The 20805-nt window shown below is 34.6% G+C and overlaps 1 protein-coding gene across 3 annotated transcripts in view; it reads right to left on the bottom strand.

The window, feature by feature from the left end:
- Positions 1 to 10461, bottom strand: part of LOC138697996 (uncharacterized) — a 500028-nt gene extending 489567 nt beyond the window's left edge. For 2 of the 3 annotated variants that reach the window (XM_069823671.1, XM_069823650.1), the window contains exon 1: positions 10275 to 10461. The gene's annotated coding sequence lies outside the window, so the exon portion shown is untranslated. Of the gene's footprint in view, positions 1 to 10157 lie in introns of all 3 variants that reach the window. The other variant, XM_069823660.1, reaches the window with a different exon arrangement.
- Between the last annotated feature and the right edge of the window lie 10344 nt (positions 10462 to 20805).

The raw sequence follows: 20805 nt of genomic DNA, 5'->3' as shown, positions 1-20805 counted from the left end.
ATAGAGGCAGATTAAGGATCCCACAATATTGATTTTTGAAATACAGCTCACATTAATTAAACGAAAGTACAGTTTCTAGAATATGTCAGAGATATCTACTGCAATATTGTCCGTATATGTGTATAGAGAAAGTTTCACAAGGCCCTCATTTGTAGATATTGAGCAGCGTAAGTATAATATGGGGGTATCATCTCAGTATTAACTTACTAACATGTAGGACTGAATAATTTTATGGAAAAATAAAATATGTCAATATTTACGGTAGTTATTCTTCTTTTAATGCCATTTCTTCTTCATATTGTGCAACAGCATTCATAGGAAACAAAGAAGTTCAAAAGAAAGATCCAACAAAAATTAAGATGCATTGGATAATAACTACAGTCGGGGTCAACTTACTTAATAACCTAAGGGTGAAACCTACCCATTTTTCCCCTATTACTTCGTATGTTTCTGGATTATAGTGATTTTCTAGCTCTCAGGTTGAATTTTCTTTTACCAACTTCGTTTCGAATTTCGAGTACTGATAAGTACAACTGGCAGTTATTTTGTAACTGCTATGTTGGCAGCAATAACTTCGGTTTACAATAAGGTAAACTGTTGAAAATGCAAGTACCTAGGCTTGTGAATTAATAATTAACTAGTAATTCCGGTATTAATATTAATATCAATATACAATTCAGTTCTGTCGCGTTGTGATTCCAATTCAGTTCTATACTCACGTAAGTGTAATTAAATAATAAATAGCTTATAGACCTACTTCGTATGAAACATGCACGTAAATATATTTGATATTTTAATTAAATTCTTTCGTGTTTACATTTTTATTAAAATGTCCAAGAGAGAAAATAACATGGTAGCGATTTCTCCAAGAAAGAAAGTGCTTTGTAAGTATTTTGAGTATGCTGTACATTTTAAAATGGTGTTCTGTTTTCGGAATTCGTACTAATCATTTCACGTGATCAAACTACATTTTTAGGTTAGGTCTCATTAATCGTAAACTGTTTAGTTAAAGCAATGAATTTCATGTTGCCAGACAAAATAAATTTTAATATTAGAAGATAATAATCCTAATTACCAACATAATATGCGACAAGTACAGGAAGAAAATATACTATTTCATAATTTATTGAACCATTTAGAAAGCACCTCGCTTCATAAAGCTGAGATGTGGTAAATAAGTACGATTTTGTTATTGTTTATTATTATTATTATTATTATTATTATTATTATTATTATTATTATTATTATTATTTCAGTACGTAACATTGTGATTTTTCCCTCTTTGGTGATAACTGATATTAGTTGACAACACTCAAGAGACGGCCAAATTATACTTTTAGGAACTACAGTCAACTCAGGATCTAGTGAACCTCTGCAGACTTGCATATTTCGTTCACTATATCCGAGGTTCATTAAATCCGAAGTATCTCTCCCCTAACCTTAAATGACAGGAATGAATGTAATTGTGAACAAGAAAGTAAAATACTAAACAGTAATTAAAATATTTCATTTTTCTGGAATGGATTACACTGTATACTGTATACTATTATTCACAGTTTATTTACTTAAACAATGCTGTCGAACCATGTCCGATTACGAAAGACCAAGTTCAATGTCACTTGTAATATTCGCCTTATCTTCCAAAGAAAACACTTTACGCTTCGACATTTTTATACAGTACATTCACTGTTCGAACACTAGAAACAGACTGATCAGGTAGAAGTGACAAACGCTGTTATAGTGTGACTGCGTACTCAGCCTTGGAATTTCCCGGGTCGCTTAATGGAAACTAGGACGGCGTTGATGGGCTTTGAAAGCCATCGAAATCTTACCTTCATTAATGCTCTGGACATAATCTCCATCCCCTTTTAATAAAAGAAGGCAATTTCATTTTCCGTTGTTTCGATGCTAGCCATCATAATGGAAATGTTTCTGATAACAAAAGGCAATCCTTTGACGGTGGAGGATTAGAAATAACAATAGAGTAGTGTGCCTGAGAACAAAATGCCAACGCTTCGACGATGGATTGAGACAAGGTCGTTACTCGTTGCCTGAATTTACAGTACACCTCATTGTCTAGGAATCACTAATCCTATATTTGTACTTTGACTAAAGGAGTAAGAAACAGAATGTTATTCTCAACACATTCTTTCAATTTATACAAGAAGGTCTGGCTTCAAATAAGAATTTGCCAGGATACAACTCTTGTAACTTCAATTTTTAAGGTTCACTATAACCGAGTTCACTATATCCAGAGTTGACTGTACACTTACGTGATCCTCACTATAAATCTGTCATTTCTTGACGCCAGTATTAAAACACAATATTCAAGTTTTCCAAGTGTAAAACATATTACAGTCTAAAACCTACCTAAATATTGAAATACACACATTAAGAAAGTATTTGCATAATTCATAAAGCAATCCAACATGAATTCCATCGAGAAAACATGGAGTATGCTTAAGAACGCCATTTTTCAGCATCCTCGCCCACGTGACTACTTCAAGAACGTTAGTTTCACTCCTCGACTACAACCTCAACAACGTGCGAGGAGCGCACACTCACTACTGGCCTATGACTTTTATAACCTGGGCTGAAAGCTGAGCAGTAAGTGTAGAGAAGGAATCCAGCTCAAGTTCCGAGGATCAAATGTTCTCCAACAGTAATGTGTTCTTTCTTTACTTGATTATTTAATGACTCTGTATCAACTATAAAGTTATTTAGCATCTATGGGATTGGTGATAGCAAGATGGTATTTGGTGAGATGAGGCCGAGGGTTCGCCATAGATTACCTGACATTTGTCTTACGGTTGGGGAAAGCCTCGGAAAAACCCAATCAGGAATCAGTCCAAGCGGGAATCGAATCTGCGCCCGAGCGCAACTCCGGAACGACAGGCAAGAGCCTTAGCCGTCTGAACTATGCCGGCGACAACAATAATGTTATTAACCTATAGAAATACAGGGTGTTAAAAAAGTATCCAATATTTTAGGAGTTGATAGTATGCATCAAAACAAGAAAATAATGTCTAATAAACATGGGTCCTACAACACATACTTTCTGAGATCTGAACACTTGTTCATAGGAGATGCTCAGTGTGACATTCATTTATGGCAATGCATTTCTCTACCCTACAATACAGCAGTCTATGAGATAATCATACTGTAGTTGACATCCCTGGCATGGAATAATGATACGTCGCAAGGAATACTGAAAACATAAGTCTGGTTGCGGATATGAGCGGGGTTCAGCAGAGATGGTATTGTGAATTTTCGTAATCAGCATGTGTAGGCTGATGAAAATCCCCATGCAGTTGAAGAAACAAGGCATCAGCACCGATTCTCAATTAACTTATGGAGAGGCGTTCTTTGTGATAGATTAATAGGGCCATACGTGCTACCACAGAGATTAACTGGGGGTCGTTATCAGGGCTTTCTTATTAACGTATTAAAACAAATTTCAAAGAGTGCGTGATTCTTTACGCCGAAGGGCAGAGGAATGCATTGCCATGAATGGACGTCATATTGAGCACCTCCTATGAACAAGTGTTCAGATCTCAGAAAGTATGTGTTGTAGGACCCATGTTTATGACATTATTTTCTTGTTTTGATGCATATTAGCACCTCCTAAAATATTGCATACTTTTTAACACCCTGTATAACGGTATGGTACGTAACAAATATTGTTGTAACATATAGTTTTAATTGGAGCTCAATTCATTACTTACCTGGTATCTCATTATATATAATTACAATTTCATAACAGAAAGATTACATGAGGTAGGGCTACTAATGCAAATTTTGGATATTATGGGTACCATCGAAATTGGTCGGCATGATTTAATATCTTCCGTTGGCTTTCCTCATTTAGTAAATGGTATAACTGTGGCTCTTACCCATTCATTTGGGATACTTAGATTTTTGCTTCAGAATTGGTTTTTACCTCTGACTGAGGTTCTGGCTGATATGTACATCTATTATCAGGCAGTACATCTCACTTGACGATATGTATCAGAGGAAGAACAATTATTTGTATGCAACTGAAGTCTGATTAATGTTACATATAGCTAATCGGCGATGTATGCAATGGGGGGGGGGGAAAGAAACTTGCCACCCTACCCTATTATCTCCTGGCCTAGTTGCCTCATAAGTGGTGCTTTTTCGTGTCACTTGTGAGGTTCAGACCTGTCTTCGGACAGTTGACTAAACAACAACAACAACAGATGTTATAAAAATTCAGTAAATATATTGTCTGGTCCTGGCTGTTTCTTCAGCTTTAGTCAATTTATACGGAGTTTACTAGTTCGGTCCCATGATCAGAAATATAGGAATAATTCGGTCCCAGGGTCATTAAGTTAACAGTACAGTACTACAGTAGTTCGGTCCCGGATCGAAAATAGAGCAATATGGTTGGAAATCAACATTTTCCTTCCCATTCTATGCAGGCTTAGGACTGTCATAAGGCAGGGACAGGTAAATTCGTGACTCGAGACAGCAAACTACAAAATTTCCTGTCCCTTCCTTAAGACATGGTTAAAAATGTTGATTATAATGTACATTGTACAGTATGAACCTTAGTCAAAACTTCTTAAACTTCAGAGATACTAGGAGCTATATTTTTTTGGGAGACATTTGTAGGGATATCTGTACAGATAAGCTCTTTAAATGGCCTCTTTAAATTTGGCGGCGCATGTAATTCATACATCCTTTATATTTTCAAATGAACTTTTCCGTAAGTTAATATTTTTCAAACTTAAGTGCATTTTTCTCTGAAACTACTAAATAAGTATTTGCATGAAATTTTTACAGCCTGTGTACTACAAAGTAGATCTACGGGTTTATGATTACGACACACAGAACATGAGAAAAAATTATATATGCGTTGAAGAAAATTTAAAAAATTGTTAATAAAAGTTCAATATTTTTTTCTGTTTCACTAAGCATGAAATATTTAACTAAATTTTGCTTTAGAATTTACAATTTACATCACCTGACAACTTTAAAAAATACAAGGTATATAAGTGAAGATTGTAGCAATTAATGAGCACCTCAATAATGAGCTACATTTAGCAAAGTGGGAAAACAAGTTATTTGTCAGTTAGGGTCTTTCCTTTGCACTCGGATAAGAAACTAATCATTTGGCTGTTACCACTAAATTCAAAATGACTTACTGAATAACCATGGGCATTTTTATTTCACTCTGAACACTAAACACCTATAAATATTGAACTAAACATTTGTACTGAAATTCTGTAATCTTACAGCCATCACTTCCTGCTCCTCTTAACAAGACACTTGACCTTCGAAATTACGATTTTACCATACTCTAGTATATACAGTCACGAAACTCAATACGTAGGGAATATGCATCCATAGATAGTTGCTAACCACTAGGATTGCTACTATCGCATCATCACAGACAATGAAAATAGTACCGGCACAGTCTGTTGTTTCTAGTACCCTCAACAACTCAAGCATTCGTGACTATATGTACTAGACTGTGATTTTATTATGATTCCGAAGACCGTGATGACTTAATTGGGAATTAAATTAATTGACTTTATAGTAAATACGTATTAGTGTGATAAAATGTAAATGAATCAAATATGATTCAACTTCCGTATTTAACAATGATTATTAAAGAACAGATAAATTCTGTAGGACCAAAAATTAATCTTTACGTAGATTTCGTATTTAAGCCAAGTTACAATTAGTTAATTGTGAATTAGTAACATGTTGGTGAAATCAGTCCTTAGTCTCGATTCCCTTCTTGAGCTTAGCTGTAATTTAGCGAGCCAAGCGCCATTTATTAAAAACGGAGAAAGCAAAGGTTAAAGTTAAATATCATAATTTAATGAAGATTGACATATCATTTAATTTTAATGTTTATACTTCATCTTACTTGCTATATGTTTCGTTAAGTTATGGTAATCACTTAATTTTAACTCTTGTTTTCTCCATTTTTAATAAATGGCGCTTGGCCCACTGTGGCTCTGAACCCTTCAATTCAAAAAGTGAATATTTTTCATAAAAGCAATAACAGCGCGATTTTCTACAAATTCTGTAATTTTTCATAGAAAAAGGATGTGGAATAGATTTTTATTGACAACTTTAGCTTCCCCTGCCATGATGATTTTGCCATTGAACCATTTTCGTTGTTTCACCAAACGGGCAATGAGTGATTTAAATGAGTCATCTGATAAGTAACTAGTTTCTTCCTTCTTAGTTAGTGAGCTATATTGGCTAGTTGTTTGTTAAGAATATTTCACATGGCGCAACGTTCTTGTTAATATAATGTGCAATTTGTACGATTATAGTTATTATTCTGAGCCTTCATGAGGAAACCACAGAGCACAATGCAACAGTGCTTAATGCAGCTGTGCTGGTATTGAATTAAGTTTATCGTACTCACGCCCTTACTTCTGGTTAGGAGTTAACAGTTCTTACATAAAAACAGTCACTTGGAGAACCGTAGAGAGCACAACTAAATGAAACGGAGCCGTTAAACAAATTGAACAGTATTTCCCGAGAGAAAACACAAGCACTTCTGTTCGTCCCACGTTACTGTATGCTGATGGCTTGCGCCTAAAACTGAAGAAGGAAAGTGAACATTTCATGACGCCGTGATGGAGTCCATATATCAGGGCGCCACATACGCACTTGAAAATCGCTTAAGTCGCTATTTTCCAGTCTCAAATTACGGAACTGATACCTAAAGGACCAAGGCCGACCAACCGTCTGCTGGACTCACATCCACATGTCTACAATCGTGTGGTTAGCATGATGTTCCCCCCAATCCCCCCAACCGTTATGGCTGATTTTCGAAACCGGATTCCATTACCTATCATAGCTCCCCAGATTCACCACGGTGCTGGGTGGGCACTGATCCCATACATTGGCAGAATGTAATATACTATAATATAATGTAATATAATATAATATAATATAACATAATGTAATATAATATAATATAATATAACATAATATATAACATAGACCACCTCTGTGGTGTAGGGGTCAGCATGCTGGTCTCTTACGCAGAGGGCCCGGGTTCGATTGCCGGTCGGGTTGAATTTCCTGGTTGAGATTTTTTCAGGGTTTTCCCTCAACCGTAAGGCAAATGGCAGGAAATTCGGGCCACAACATCCCTGAATATCACTGGCCTCATTCATCACCGAAATCATATTCATAACAAATCAGTAATAGCCTACATAATAAACAGTCGTCATCTAGTTCACAACAATAGAACAAGTATCAACACAGGCCTTCGGATTTCACTCAAGATTAACTTGCGATACGACCAGAGATGTTAAAGCGAGTATAAATAACAGCGACGAAACATAACATAATATAATATAGCACATGCTCATTTCGCGTATCTATTCAAATGTACCATTTCAAATGTAAATTATGAATAAATTTGAAATATAAAAAATTTTAAATAATATAATATAATATAATAGCCTATTTATTACTTAATAACAACACAACATGGTATTATATTATGATATGTTTTGTGTTATGTTGTGTTGTATTTTTGTTGTGTTCTGTTGTGTTATGTTGCATTACGTTGTATTATTTTATCGACGGTTTACAATCAAAACACATTAATCAAACATATTACTTCTTAGAAAAAAGCATATATAATGTACATAAAATATGTATGTGAACTTAGAATTTGAGAATTGTGTACACATAAAGAGAAACAACTTACTAAAAGTAATATTTTGAGGGTTCAGTTTTGTCAAGAACTTTCAAACGTCTTTTTTTTTTCAGAATTAATATTTTTGACTTAATGTGTTTTGCTTGTAAACCAGCGTTATAAATATATTATATTATATTATATTATATTATATTATATTATATTATATTATATTATATTATATTATATTATATTATATTATATTATATTATATTATATTATATTATATTGTGTTGTGTTGTGTTATATTATATTATTCTGAACTTCAACTGAACTCATTACGTCGTTCTATATTCCCATACAACTACGAATTAAAGCTAGGAACCTAATGGAAGCAAATCTCCTTGTAATGTGTTCAAGGAGCAAGATATGTTTTCAAATAACACAAGACTAAGCAGGCTGAGACACACACCTAAACCTTGTGGGAGGAAAGGAAATATCCATTACCTAGGACCACATTCGGATCTCTTGGCACACACTACCACTACGGCACCAGAAAAGTGACTCGTAATTCATTATTTGAAACGGAATTAGTAATTAATTATTAATGCTTATTTTTAAATGTTTTGTTAAAATTTTAAAAGGAACTAGATAAAGTTAATATTCTGCCTTGTTTATCGAACTCAAATAAATACAAAATAAATAAAGGAAAACCTAAAATAAAAAAAAAAATACTGTAAAAATCCAGATATAGAAGTATTCCGGTTAGACTATAAAACGTCTTTGAAATAATCTAAACGAACACACCTAAAAATATTATATTTTCTACTTTTCGAAAGTTGGCAACCCTTCCTTTTGAACAATATTAATTTGAAAAGATGCCAACCCTGCCAAGTGAATGCACATCTTCACGGTGCAGTGACCTCCTGGTGTTGAGTGAGCCTTACAAATCGCTCTGCAGCTGTTAATTGCATTTAAGAAGCATATGAAGCGTGCTATCTTCCCCTTTATTACGTCACGAGGTGTTTCCGCCGGAAGTGATGTCTCAGTCGTGGCCATTTCACCTGCGGTTGTTGCCATCAATTTGGATACGTAGAGTTCGAGACAATTTTAACCACCGATTATATCACCATATTCCCACTGCTGACCTCCATGTTATTCTTTCATGTGAACTCCTTATTTTAAATCAAGGATCTTAACGTCTCACGAGTATCTAATCATCTTTGGAGGTCAGAGAATGGGCTCATGTCCCGATAACATCTGGGTTTTGCTTAGTAAGCCCCCTTCCTTATTAACGATTTGTAGTCTGAGCGTAATGCAGTTTAAAATTTACTAATTTTACGATGTATTCTTTATTATTATTATTATTATTATTATTATTATTATTATTATTATTATTATTATATAAAAAGTTGAATTTAATTTAAAAAATAAATTCATAGGCTATTTACCTTCAGTATAAAATTATTACAGCATATTTATAACTAAATTGAAGTATTTTTTACAATATTATAACACCCTTTGGTTCCAGTAATAAGTTTACCATACGTTGTTAGGAGAAAAAAATTCTTTGAATTGGAATGATTGATAAAAAAATTAAATGTTTCTATATTGTGCATTAATAAACAATTATATGTTGAGTAATATTTGTTTATTGGATTATTTATTTACTTATTCATTTTATTCATTTTTATTTTCTTATTTTTTATTTGTAGATTTGTGAGTTTATTTGTTTATTTATTTATTTATTTATTTATTTATTTATTTATTTATTTATTTATTTATTTATTTACTATTTATTTATATAAGGCCTATACCAATTTATGGATTTATTTATTTATTATTTGTTCGTTTATATATTTATTTATTTGCGTATTTTAATCATTTTTATTTTGTTATTTTTTGTTTGTCGATTTATTTATTTCTTTATTTCTGTTATTTTATTTAGTTAACTTAATGATATATATTGTATAATCAGGTACCTCTGATATGAATGTGGAAGTTCAAGTGGGACTAACGCTTGAATATTACAAAGAAAACTTTTACGGTACTTGAAAGTGTATGATATTTTGCGCTATAACTTGAATTCAATATAATTTGAAATCGCCTTGTGTTATTAAATGCTAATCGTGTGACAGTAGCAGTTTTATTTAAATAAAGACTGTGAAATATTCCATTACATTCACTTTCAAGATATGTACCGGTAGATCTTAAAAAAAAATATGTAAATAAAATCTGCATTAGAAATTCTCGGTTTGTTTTATAGAAAGTAAACTAAATTCTCAAATGAGGTCGTATTTCTGAAAATAATTGTATAATTTACATTGTCAAACTAGATGTATAGACCCTAATGAATTGTTATATATAGTTTAAAAATTGTAATTATTAATTTTAATCTTTTTTATGCCTGTCAAAATATTCCTTTTCATTAAAAAGACTTCAAAATGTATAACAAGATTATTCTTATGATGACACAAATGTCACCACTAATTAAGTAAGCACACTGTGACATATTTACCCTTTTCCACATGATAAATCCACATTAATTATATGCAATCACCAAAGCACTTCACGTGTAAAAATAAATCCTCCGGTTTTTACCCAACGACAATTAATAATCCTTAAATTCACTTACACAGTCGATAATCCACTTCTCACATCTGTTTACAATATCACAGTTTGTCCCGTGAGGCGGAAGAAATATCGTTTCAAGAGAAAAACGTAAACACACATGAGAAAACAAGCAAATATCGAACAACTAACAGTCACTCGTTGTTGACACTACAAATTACTATCATCTACTAACAGCCAGAATCTACGTAGAGTCTGTTGCTGCTGAAACAGTTCTTAGAGAAAATAAAAAAAAGACGAACAACTTTCTTCTTCTGCGCGTGCGCAGTCGTTTCTTTAAGACAAGACATACTGGTTGCTCGCAAGATGGCGGTAACTTGCCGAGGGCCTCTAACTCCAAACCATCCGGAGATACCGGATCGTCTTTACAACAGCGAGTAACCGTGCTTAAGGCGATAGAGACCTGTACACGATATGATGGTACGTTGAAGCGTTTACTGACTGTTGCTGTGCTACAAAATACGGACAGGATTAACATTAATTAGAACCTTCACATTCTTTAATTCTTATCTAAGATTCTTGGGGCATGAGGCTGACTGGTTTGGCTGTCGTTTCATTTCTGATCCGCATGATGTGACTATCTGGATTACGTTTAATCGGTTTCAACGATCCGATAAAGAAAATATTCACCTTCTTACTCAAAATCCTCAAGATGAATTCTCAGTGTTTCCATTTGTTACTATTTCTGCAAGTAGAGAACCCCCTCTTTGCCGACACTTTATGCATTCTTAATTCCTTTCTCAAAATGTCGCACATAAAGTTTGGAAGATGCAGTCCTGACTTCGACGTTTCATTCTTTGCAATTCCATTAACGATCAGACTCTACAAACTTAAGAACGGCTTCCATATGCTATTTATCTGGACCAGAAAGAGATGCCCATTACCCCTCTCGATGTTGTCTCTTCCGGGTCGATCTACATATGGTAGTGGAACATCACTAACACTTGCAGTCCCTTGTGGCACTGACTAGCGTTTCGACCCCGTAGGATTTTTTGAAATAGAACGAAGTCTTTCTTCTGACTATAAGTATGTGGGATAACTTAAGAATTTACTGTCACATAAAAACTCAATACCCTTGTTTTTGTTGTATTCTTCTTGTTCTCCTTTCATTCCTCGTGTTCTCCTTACATTCCTCTTGTTCTTCTTGTATTTATTTTGTTCTCCTTGTATTCCCCTTGTTTTCCTTGCCTTCTTACTGTTCTACTCGCACTTAAATTCTCCTTGTTCCCCTTGTATTTCTCTTGTTCTCCTTATATTCACTAGAACTACGATTTTCTCACCACTATGTATGGCTTGGACTAACTTCGGAATTGACTGCCCTTTAAAAATGCAACCTCCCCCTTGTTTTTCTTGCATTCACGTGTTATACTTGTATTCCCTTGTTATCCTTATATTCCCTTGTTCTTTTTATATCCCCTTGTTATCCTTTTATTTCCTTTATTATCCTTGTATTTCCCTTATTATCCTTGTATTTTCCTTGTTATCCTTGTATTACCCTTATTCTCCTTGTATTACCCTTCTTCTCCTTGTATTACTCTTATTCTCTTTGTATTATTCTTGTTCTCCTTGTATTACCCTTGTTCTCCTTGCATTACCCTTGTTCTCCTTGTATTACTCTTGTTCTCTTTGTATTATTGTTATCCTTGTATTACTCTTGTTCTCCTTGTATTACGCTTGTTCTCTTTGTATTCTTGTTCTCCTTGTATTACTCTTGTTCTCCTTGTATTACTCTTATTCTCTTTGTATTATTCTTGTTCTCCTTGTATTACTCTTGTTCTCTTTGTATTATTGTTCTCCTTGTATTACTCTTGTTCTCCTTGTATTACTCTTGTTCTCCTTGTATTACGCTTGTTCTCCTTGTATTACGCTTGTTCTCTTTGTATTCTTGTTCTCCTTGTATTACTCTTGTTCTCCTTGTATTACGCTTGTTCTCTTTTTACTACGCTTGTTCTCCTTGTATTACTCTTGTTCTCCTTGTATTACGTATGTTCTCTTTTTACTACGCTTGTTCTCCTTGTATTACGCTTGTTCTCTTTTTACTACCCTTGTTTTCTTTTTTACTACGCTTGTTGTCCTTGTATTACCCTTGTTCTTCTTGTATTACTCTTGTTCTCTTTGTATTCTTGTTCTCCTTGTATTACTCTTGTTCTCCTTGTATTACGCTTGTTCTCTTTGTATTCTTGTTCTCCTTGTATTACTCTTGTGCTCCTTGTATTATCTTGAAAAGTGTGATCCCAAAACGCGTTAAGTTCTTTTTTTTTTTTCTTCCATCGGTCTACGGACTGAACTAGTTTTAAAGTGACATGCACAATAACACAAACTTTTAGACAAGGATTGGCGTTGTTTTGGAAGAAAAAAGTTTAAAATATAATCATAGAGGTCTCAAACATAACCATATATTTGTATACCTATATCATAAAAATGGCCAAATGGACTGAAGGAGTTTTGGAATCACACTTTTCAATTATACTGTAACATATTTATCTGCATACTGTATGTTTATTTTATTTGTGTGTAAAAGGGCAAAGCCCCAATTGCAATAGACAGTACAAAATTGTGGTTACATGCCATAAAAATATGAAAAAATAAAAATAAATGAAAAAGAGGTAAGTACAGATATAAATACAAATGAAAAATGAGATTATTACAGATGTAGGCTATATAAAAGACACATATAAATATAAATGAAAAATACAAATAAAAATGAATAAATACTGAAATAAATACAAGAAATAAAACTTGTAAATGAAAATTAGAGTAATAAATGAATAGCAATATTATTTTATGCATTCCTAGCATTAAAACACGCTTGTTATGACGCTTTAAATCATGCACAATTGGCCTAATTGGTGCCAGGAAAGGTTACCTAGCAACTAGTATTTCATGACGTCATCATCGCCCTCACAACACAATTTTATACAACGTACAGTACCTGTAAGAAAAAGTTTCAAAACAACAACAAAGTAACATTGTCTTAGAAACGGTTACTTAGCAACCATGCAATATATTACGTCATATCCAGTACTCATGTCTCTACTACGTCATAACATTACATTTTGTAAATTTATAACAGTTTTTAATATATTTTTATGCTAGAATAGCATAAAACTTATGTAACACGTGTGTAATCTTCATTATTGACAACTGTGAAAATTAGCGTGCTCCCTTATGCTCACGCGCTAAACATTATTCGAGCCGTAATTACCAAGATTATACACTAGTTACATAAATTACTATTAAATCAACCATCTTCAATATAATCTATTAAAAAACAAGTTTGTATTTAATATAAGAAATGCTGAACTCTGGATCCCATTTTTTTACATAATTCATTGAATTTGGAACACATTTTTAATAGTGGTAAATTGTTATGTAATGAGATGTTTGGTTCTTCGTATTGTCCCAACTGACGATTTCTTAAATTTGTTGTCGAAGCGTCAAGCTGGATTTGTGGCAATATTTCGTTATAATCAGTTGAATATTTTATACCAGTGGTCGTCAGCACTCGCTGAAATGGGTAACGGGTGAGCGGAGCCGTCCCGTGTGCTCGTCGTGCAGCAGGAAGAGGTAGAGAGCATACCCGCTAGCAGCTACGAGTGCACCATAGTGCAGTGTGTTCTCCGCGGGTAAGAGACGCTAGCCCCAGGGTGCTCTGTGTTGATGACCGCTGTTTTATACAATAAATGTTGCTCAGCAAGTAATCTGTGACAGTTAAACGATATTAAATTAAATTCAGTAAGAAGACGGTTGTACGAAATTTTGTTATAGAAGGCCGAATAATATTTTTTAGAATATAAATGATAATGACTGTTTCTGTGTTCGTGTATGTACGTATATAAACAAATTATCAAACAATATACTTAACACACTCAATTTTTTGTCTTTTTTTTACGAATGAGGGACCAGAAGTCTTACATTGCAGACTGTGTTTATCGCCGTTGTTCTGTGAATGATTTCTGTCGCCGAGCAGTCGCTGTCTTGTACGAATCGCCGTAAACTTAACCTGGATGATTTGGGCTATGGTAATGATGACAATGACAGGTGAAGAAATTTTGGCGAAATGAGTCCCAGATCCAACGCCGAAAGTTACCCAACAATTCTATGGTTCCAAGGCAAAAGGTAATATGTAAGTTTTTGATGAAAATTAGATTTTGCGTTATGTTATGCATCCTGATGGTATATTCATTGTAGTTAAAGATTATATACATGTCTTTATTATTTTTCTCTCTAAGATCGACAACATACCGCATCGGACATTCTGTCTTGGGCAAAGCGGTTTTGTCTTGGACCGTCCGATGTGACTGTGACTACAAGCTTTCTTATGAGGCTGCAGCATAGGCCTATTGCGTCGTACGAATGCCCTGGGAAGAATGTTAGATGCAGTATCCTGCAGTCTCATAAGAATACGTGTAATCACCTTAACAACCTTCACATCGAATGTTTCGAGACAAAACTGTCCTGTCCGAGAGAGAATGTCCGATGCAGTATGCTGCCGGCTTAACCTTTTGTTATAAAACATTATTAAAGGACAAACTCGGATAATTTCGCAACACGTACAATTTCGCAGTAGTTTTTATATTTAACATTGCGTAATTGGCCGAGGAAATTTGATGTTGTAAAAAATCCCAGCACATGGCAGCACTACCTAGATCCGTCTGCAATACAAGTATCGGCTCTGTCGAGCTTCAGCAGGACTGAAAACTAATTTTACCATTCTGTTGTCAGATTCTGTGAAAAGAGTGTACTTGTGAAACGTTGCGGAAGTTTTGTCGTATTATTTTTAATTGAAGAAATGTAAGTATTTTATTACAGTAATTATATTCTTTAAAATGTGGAGATTTTTTTGAGTGGTAAGTGAAAAATATCCACCAAATTGTTGCTCAGAAATGTGCTTTTGCCGGTGAAGCTTTTCTTATTCAGTTCTACAACAGGGCTGCTGCTGCGACACGAGAAAACCTCAATAACTTCTATGATGCTCTAGAGAGGATTCTAGGTAACTCGGGACTGAAGGACAAGCCCAACCGTATTTGGAATCTAGATGGGACAGATTTTAATATGGTACCAAAACCAAATAAAAAATGTGCGAAATCTTTGTTTGATGAAAATACGTGCTACATGCTCTAGGCGGTACGAAAATTATGCAAACGGAGAGGCCTGGATACAGTGTTTGCAGTGCAAAAGTGGCTCCATGCAAAATGTCAGGGACGTGTAACATACTTCAAGGACTTCTTGTGTCATTCTTGCAGAGAACATAAATCTGAGCGAGAGAAAATTCTTGTAAGACAAATAAATCATTGCATATGTTTTGGTAATAAAATTGAAGTTATGTTTGCACCAAATATGTAGAAATTTATTTTATAAATATTACTACCAGAGTAGTACTGCGAAATTAACCGAGTTGTCCAAACGATTATAATTCGCAACACGTTTTTAATTTCTGTCGTACGTTAACATTTTAGTTTAAAAATAAAATCAAATTTGCTTGTATCGTGTAGAAATAATCATAATTAAGACTTTTGCCTAAAAATGCAAATTTTAATACGTTTTATATTATATTTTAGAGGAGTAAAATTTTAATATTGCGACATTATCAGGGTTTGCCCTATAATTTTATGTTGTCGTTCAAACTTTAAATTCTCGCACCTGGAAAACTTCAAGAAATTACATAATCACATTTCGCCATGAAGCCACAGAATTCTGCTTCAATTGGTTTGAGGGGGGGAAACCTCGGAAAATTCCCAATGAAGTAACTTGTCCCAACCAGGCTTTGAACCCGGGTCCGCTTGTTTCACAGTCAGACATGTTAATCGTTACTCCACAAAGGTATTGTATATTATGCTTACTGATAAAGTATTATTTTTTTCTTCTGCTATTAATCGGCCTCAATATATTTAAATTAAAACTGTACTCTTCAGCCTTAACGGGCTTCACCTTACCTACATTCTCTGCCACCTCGTTTTCCTTACCTGAAATACTGCCAACTGACTGGGAGTTCCGAATGACCCCATACCACAGGTCCCTCATACTCCCCTCATACACACCTGTCACTGATACTACCTGTAATCCTCCCCCCCTCGCGCCCCCTATCACCATCACACAATATTTTCTTCAGGCAAGTCTTAACTCATGACACCGGAGCAAGGTATCGCTATGATGCTGGAATTTTTTTTATTAAGGTTAACTATTTAGATGCGTCGCAGCTTGCCATATTGCATGTGCCCCTTGGACGTGACCATAGTGTGCAACATAAAAATTCCAGCAGCTGGTGTGAGGAAATATGTTCGGTAGCTGGGAAGATTCCTGGTCATAATTCAGCATACAGCGATATATAGAGACTTATGAAAATACACTTCTAGTTTGGTAGTACGTGTACCTACGTTTTGCTCATATTTGTAGTTTTAAATATACTGTTCCATGTATTATTGTGAACTGTTAATAATAATAATAACGGCTACATTAAAAATTAATTCCATTAAAACAGGTCCGAATTCTACTGGAGAAACTGAACATTTTTGGCACACCATTATGATTGCTGATCTTGTCCTCTATTTCTCGGAGTGGTAATAACTGAATGATACATTAACAAGATATTTCGCAAATTATAAGCTTACAAAGAGAGTTATTTATTGAATTATCTATTTCCAGTATTTATTTCTGTATTCAATAATACTTACTTACTTACTTACTTACAAATGGCTTTTAAGGAACCCGCAGGTCCATTGCTGTCCATACATAAGCCCGCCATCTGTCCCTGTCCTGTGCAAGATTAACCCAGTCTCAATCATCAAATCCCACCTCCCTCAAATCCATTTTCCATCTACGTCTCGGCCTCCCCAAAGGTCTTTTTCCCTCCGGTCTCCCAACTAACACTCTATATGCATTTCTGGATTCGTCTATACGTGCTACATGCTCTGCCCATCTCAAACGTCTGGATTTAATGTTCCTAATTATGTCAGGTGAAGAATACAATGCATGCAGTTCTGCGTTGTGTAACTTTCTCCATTCTCCTGTAACGTCATCCATTTTAGCCCCAAATATTTTCCTAAGAACCTTATTCTCAAACACGCTTAATCTCAGTTCCTTTCTCAAAGTGAGAGTCCAAGTTTCACATAATACAGAATAACTGATAATATAACTGTTTTATAAATTTTAACTTTCAGATTTTTTGACAGCAGACTATATGATAAAAGCTTCTCAACCGAATAATAACACGCATTTCCCATATTTATTCTGCGTTTGATTTCCTCCCGAGTGTCATTAATATTTGTTACTGTTGCTCCAAGATATTTGAATTTTTCCATTTCGCAGAATATTCTGGTCACGAGACATAAACATATACTTCAATAATTATTATTTATTTATTTACGTATTTTATTTGGTTGTGTATGTGTATATTTATTATTTATTTACTGATTTATTTATATTTATTACTTCATTATTTATTTATTCATTTAATTATTTAGTTATTAATTTTTTATCATTTGTTTATTTATTATTTATTTACTTTCTGATGCTTTAATTTTTTTGTCTTTTTTGTTTGCGAATTCAGATAACAATAACATGGACATAGCTTTTTCTTTTTCTATGTTAAATTTAATTTTTATTTAGTTTCCAGTTTTGTTTTTAAATGTTCATTGATTTTTTAAGTATTTTTGAAAAGTCAGTGTTCCGTCTTCTGCTCCATTATTATGGTTCTAGGGACGGAGATAGTATTTGACTTAATATCCGAACTTGACCTAGAAACTAGATGAACACATAGTGAGAAAGCCATAATGATTGATACCTTGGCTTGAATTATACGTGGACTGGATTCGGGATGGTCCGTACACTTAGACATGGTTTGGCTCATTGTGCGCCCCCATATGCGATGATTGTCCACGTTCGACAGGTGGCCTGGGTGGCATTCGTGAGTCCGACGCTGACAGATGGACCATCCTGCCTCAGCCTCTGATAGAGCCAGATCCCGCTTCGCGGACTGATAAGCCCCAGGAGCCCAGAACCCCAAGCCCTTCCTATATCAGCATCGGAAACCCATACAACCTCCAAGACTTCGCCCAGCTTATTTTTACTATTGAGGATGAAGATGAAATTAGGGAGAAAGTGGAGAGTATTGGAGGCATGATGGAGGGAAACGGGAGTACCCCGCGAAAACCCCTCTGCAACATCTGCTTTGTCCACTACAAATTCCATCACGACCTGACTGAGGATCGAACCCGGGTCGCCTTGACGAAAGGCCAGCACGCTAGCACTGTAGCCACAGATACGGCTGATTGATACTTACAGCACCTCCATATAAAAACAACATAGAACATCACGCCGACAACGTAAGAACATCTGTATCCTTGGAGAAATAGGTAGAACCCTCAATCACGGCTTGCACACGCTGATAAAGCTACATTTACGTGTTTGCTCTTGGACATTACTAAGGTCAGAATAAGATTATTAACTTGTATTTTGCAAGGAAGTTAAAATTGACAGCTATCCACATTATCTTCGCGAGTAAGTTATTTTCCTTAAAATAATCCTTATAATTTGAAATAATGGAATATCAGCGTTAAGATCTGTGTTTTAATAATAAAGAAACTATGAACTTAAAAGCACATATTGAGGAAGAAAAAGTTCCATTCGTATCCGTGCGTTGAAGTCACCGCTTTTAAGTACCAGACGAGAGAATTAATGGACCTTGACCTAGTAAAAAGCAATGTTTTATTGTATCGGCAGGAGCAATCGGTACCAACCTGTAACCATGACGTCTAGTGAAGGTGCTATGCTGAAGAGTTTGCTATTAGTGACACGCATGACCAGAAGGACAAGCTATGCGTGTAATTTTAAATCATGTTCAGTTTAACATTTATACATCATTATGGAAAGACCTTTTATGAATCTATATGTATACAATCAATCAATTGTAAGCTACTCCAACCGGAGGCGGTTTTTCACCTCATTCACTAGAACTCTCCACAGACTCTAGTCTTCAGCTCTGTCTTGTTGACCACTTGCTAAGCGACACTAGAACTGAGTTTTGAAATTTTTATGATTTTAATTCGACTTACTTAATTTTTAACGGTTTTTTACATGTACTAAGAATAAGCTGTGTGCAAATTTTCAGCTCTATCGGATTGCTAGTTTGAAATTAAAATTTATTTTAATTATGCAAACAGTGATGAAATAAATATTTTCTAAATGCAATACTTTTAAATATAAAAAATTTGTATATATATTTTTTTCATATTGACCCAGATTGACTGACAATATTTTAATGTTGATAAATGCATTATATCTCGATTAGTTTAGGCACAATAATTTTTCGAAACTCAAACATTTAAATATTTATATTTTTATTTACATATTTTTAGCTCTTAATTTTCAACTTAATATTTCAAATTGTTTGATCTCAGATAATATATGTATGGAAAAGCACTAATATTTTTATTCAATTTTGTGGAAACTGCATGCTCATGGGCTATTTTGAACATCTAAAAATATAGTTTTGAGAAAAAAAAAACAAGTTTGTGAGAGGGGGATGTAATACTGATGTATGGTGCAGGTCTATAAAAAAATTGCTCCTGGACGTCAAAGAAGACGTAGAAGGAAACAACCTCCTACCATCAATTTCCTAACTGCCCAAAAGAACATTTTCGTAAAAAGAAACGAAAATTGATTTCTTGACAATTTTTTGTAAAAACTCAGTTCTACTGTTCATTAAATACAGATCACTGTGTACTTGGTCCGTCCATTGGAGTCTTGATCTACCAAGAGACTTTTTAAACTCCATTTTGGGTACTAATAAGTTTAAGTTTCTTATTTAAAAATTCCTGTAAATGAAAACATAATTGCTGTACGCATTTGTAACCGAATAACTGCTCTGGTCACACCGGAGGACTGTTGCATAACTCTTAAGGAGGTGTAATGATGGTATTATTACGAAAATTGAATACATATACATAGAAAGGCAGGTCTTTCACTTCAAACCCAGCATTCTTCAATCTTTCCCATTTTCTGCCTTCCTCTTTGTCTCCGCATACTATCCATACATCTTAATGTCATCTATCATCTGACATATTCTTCTGTCCCCAACTCTTCTCCCGTTCACCATTCCTTCCATTGCTTCCCTCAGCAGGCAGTTTCTTCTCAGCCAGTGACCCAACCAATTCCTTTTCCTCTTCCTGATCAGTTTCAGCATCATTCTTTCTTCACTCACTCTTTCCAACACAACTTCATTTCTTATTCTGTCTGTCCATTTCACACGCTCCATTCCTCTCCATATCCACATTTGAAATGCTTCTATTCTCTTCTCTTCACTTCGTCGTAATGTCCATGTTTCTACCCCATACAATGCTACACTCCACACAAAGCACTTCACTAGTCTCTTTTTTATTTTATTGGGTTATTTTACGACACTGTATCAACATCTAGGTTATTTAGCGTCTGAATGATATGAAGGTGATAATGCCGGTGAAATGAGTCCGGGGTCCAGCACCGAAAGTTACCCAGCATTTGCTCATATTGGGTTGAGGAAAAAACCTCAACCAGGT

This window comes from Periplaneta americana, chromosome 1 (assembly GCF_040183065.1).
Source record: "Periplaneta americana isolate PAMFEO1 chromosome 1, P.americana_PAMFEO1_priV1, whole genome shotgun sequence".
In the NCBI taxonomy this organism is placed as follows: Eukaryota; Metazoa; Arthropoda; class Insecta; order Blattodea; family Blattidae; genus Periplaneta; species Periplaneta americana.
Note: the sequence above shows the minus strand (reverse complement) of the source record. Positions and strands in the feature narration are given on the sequence as shown.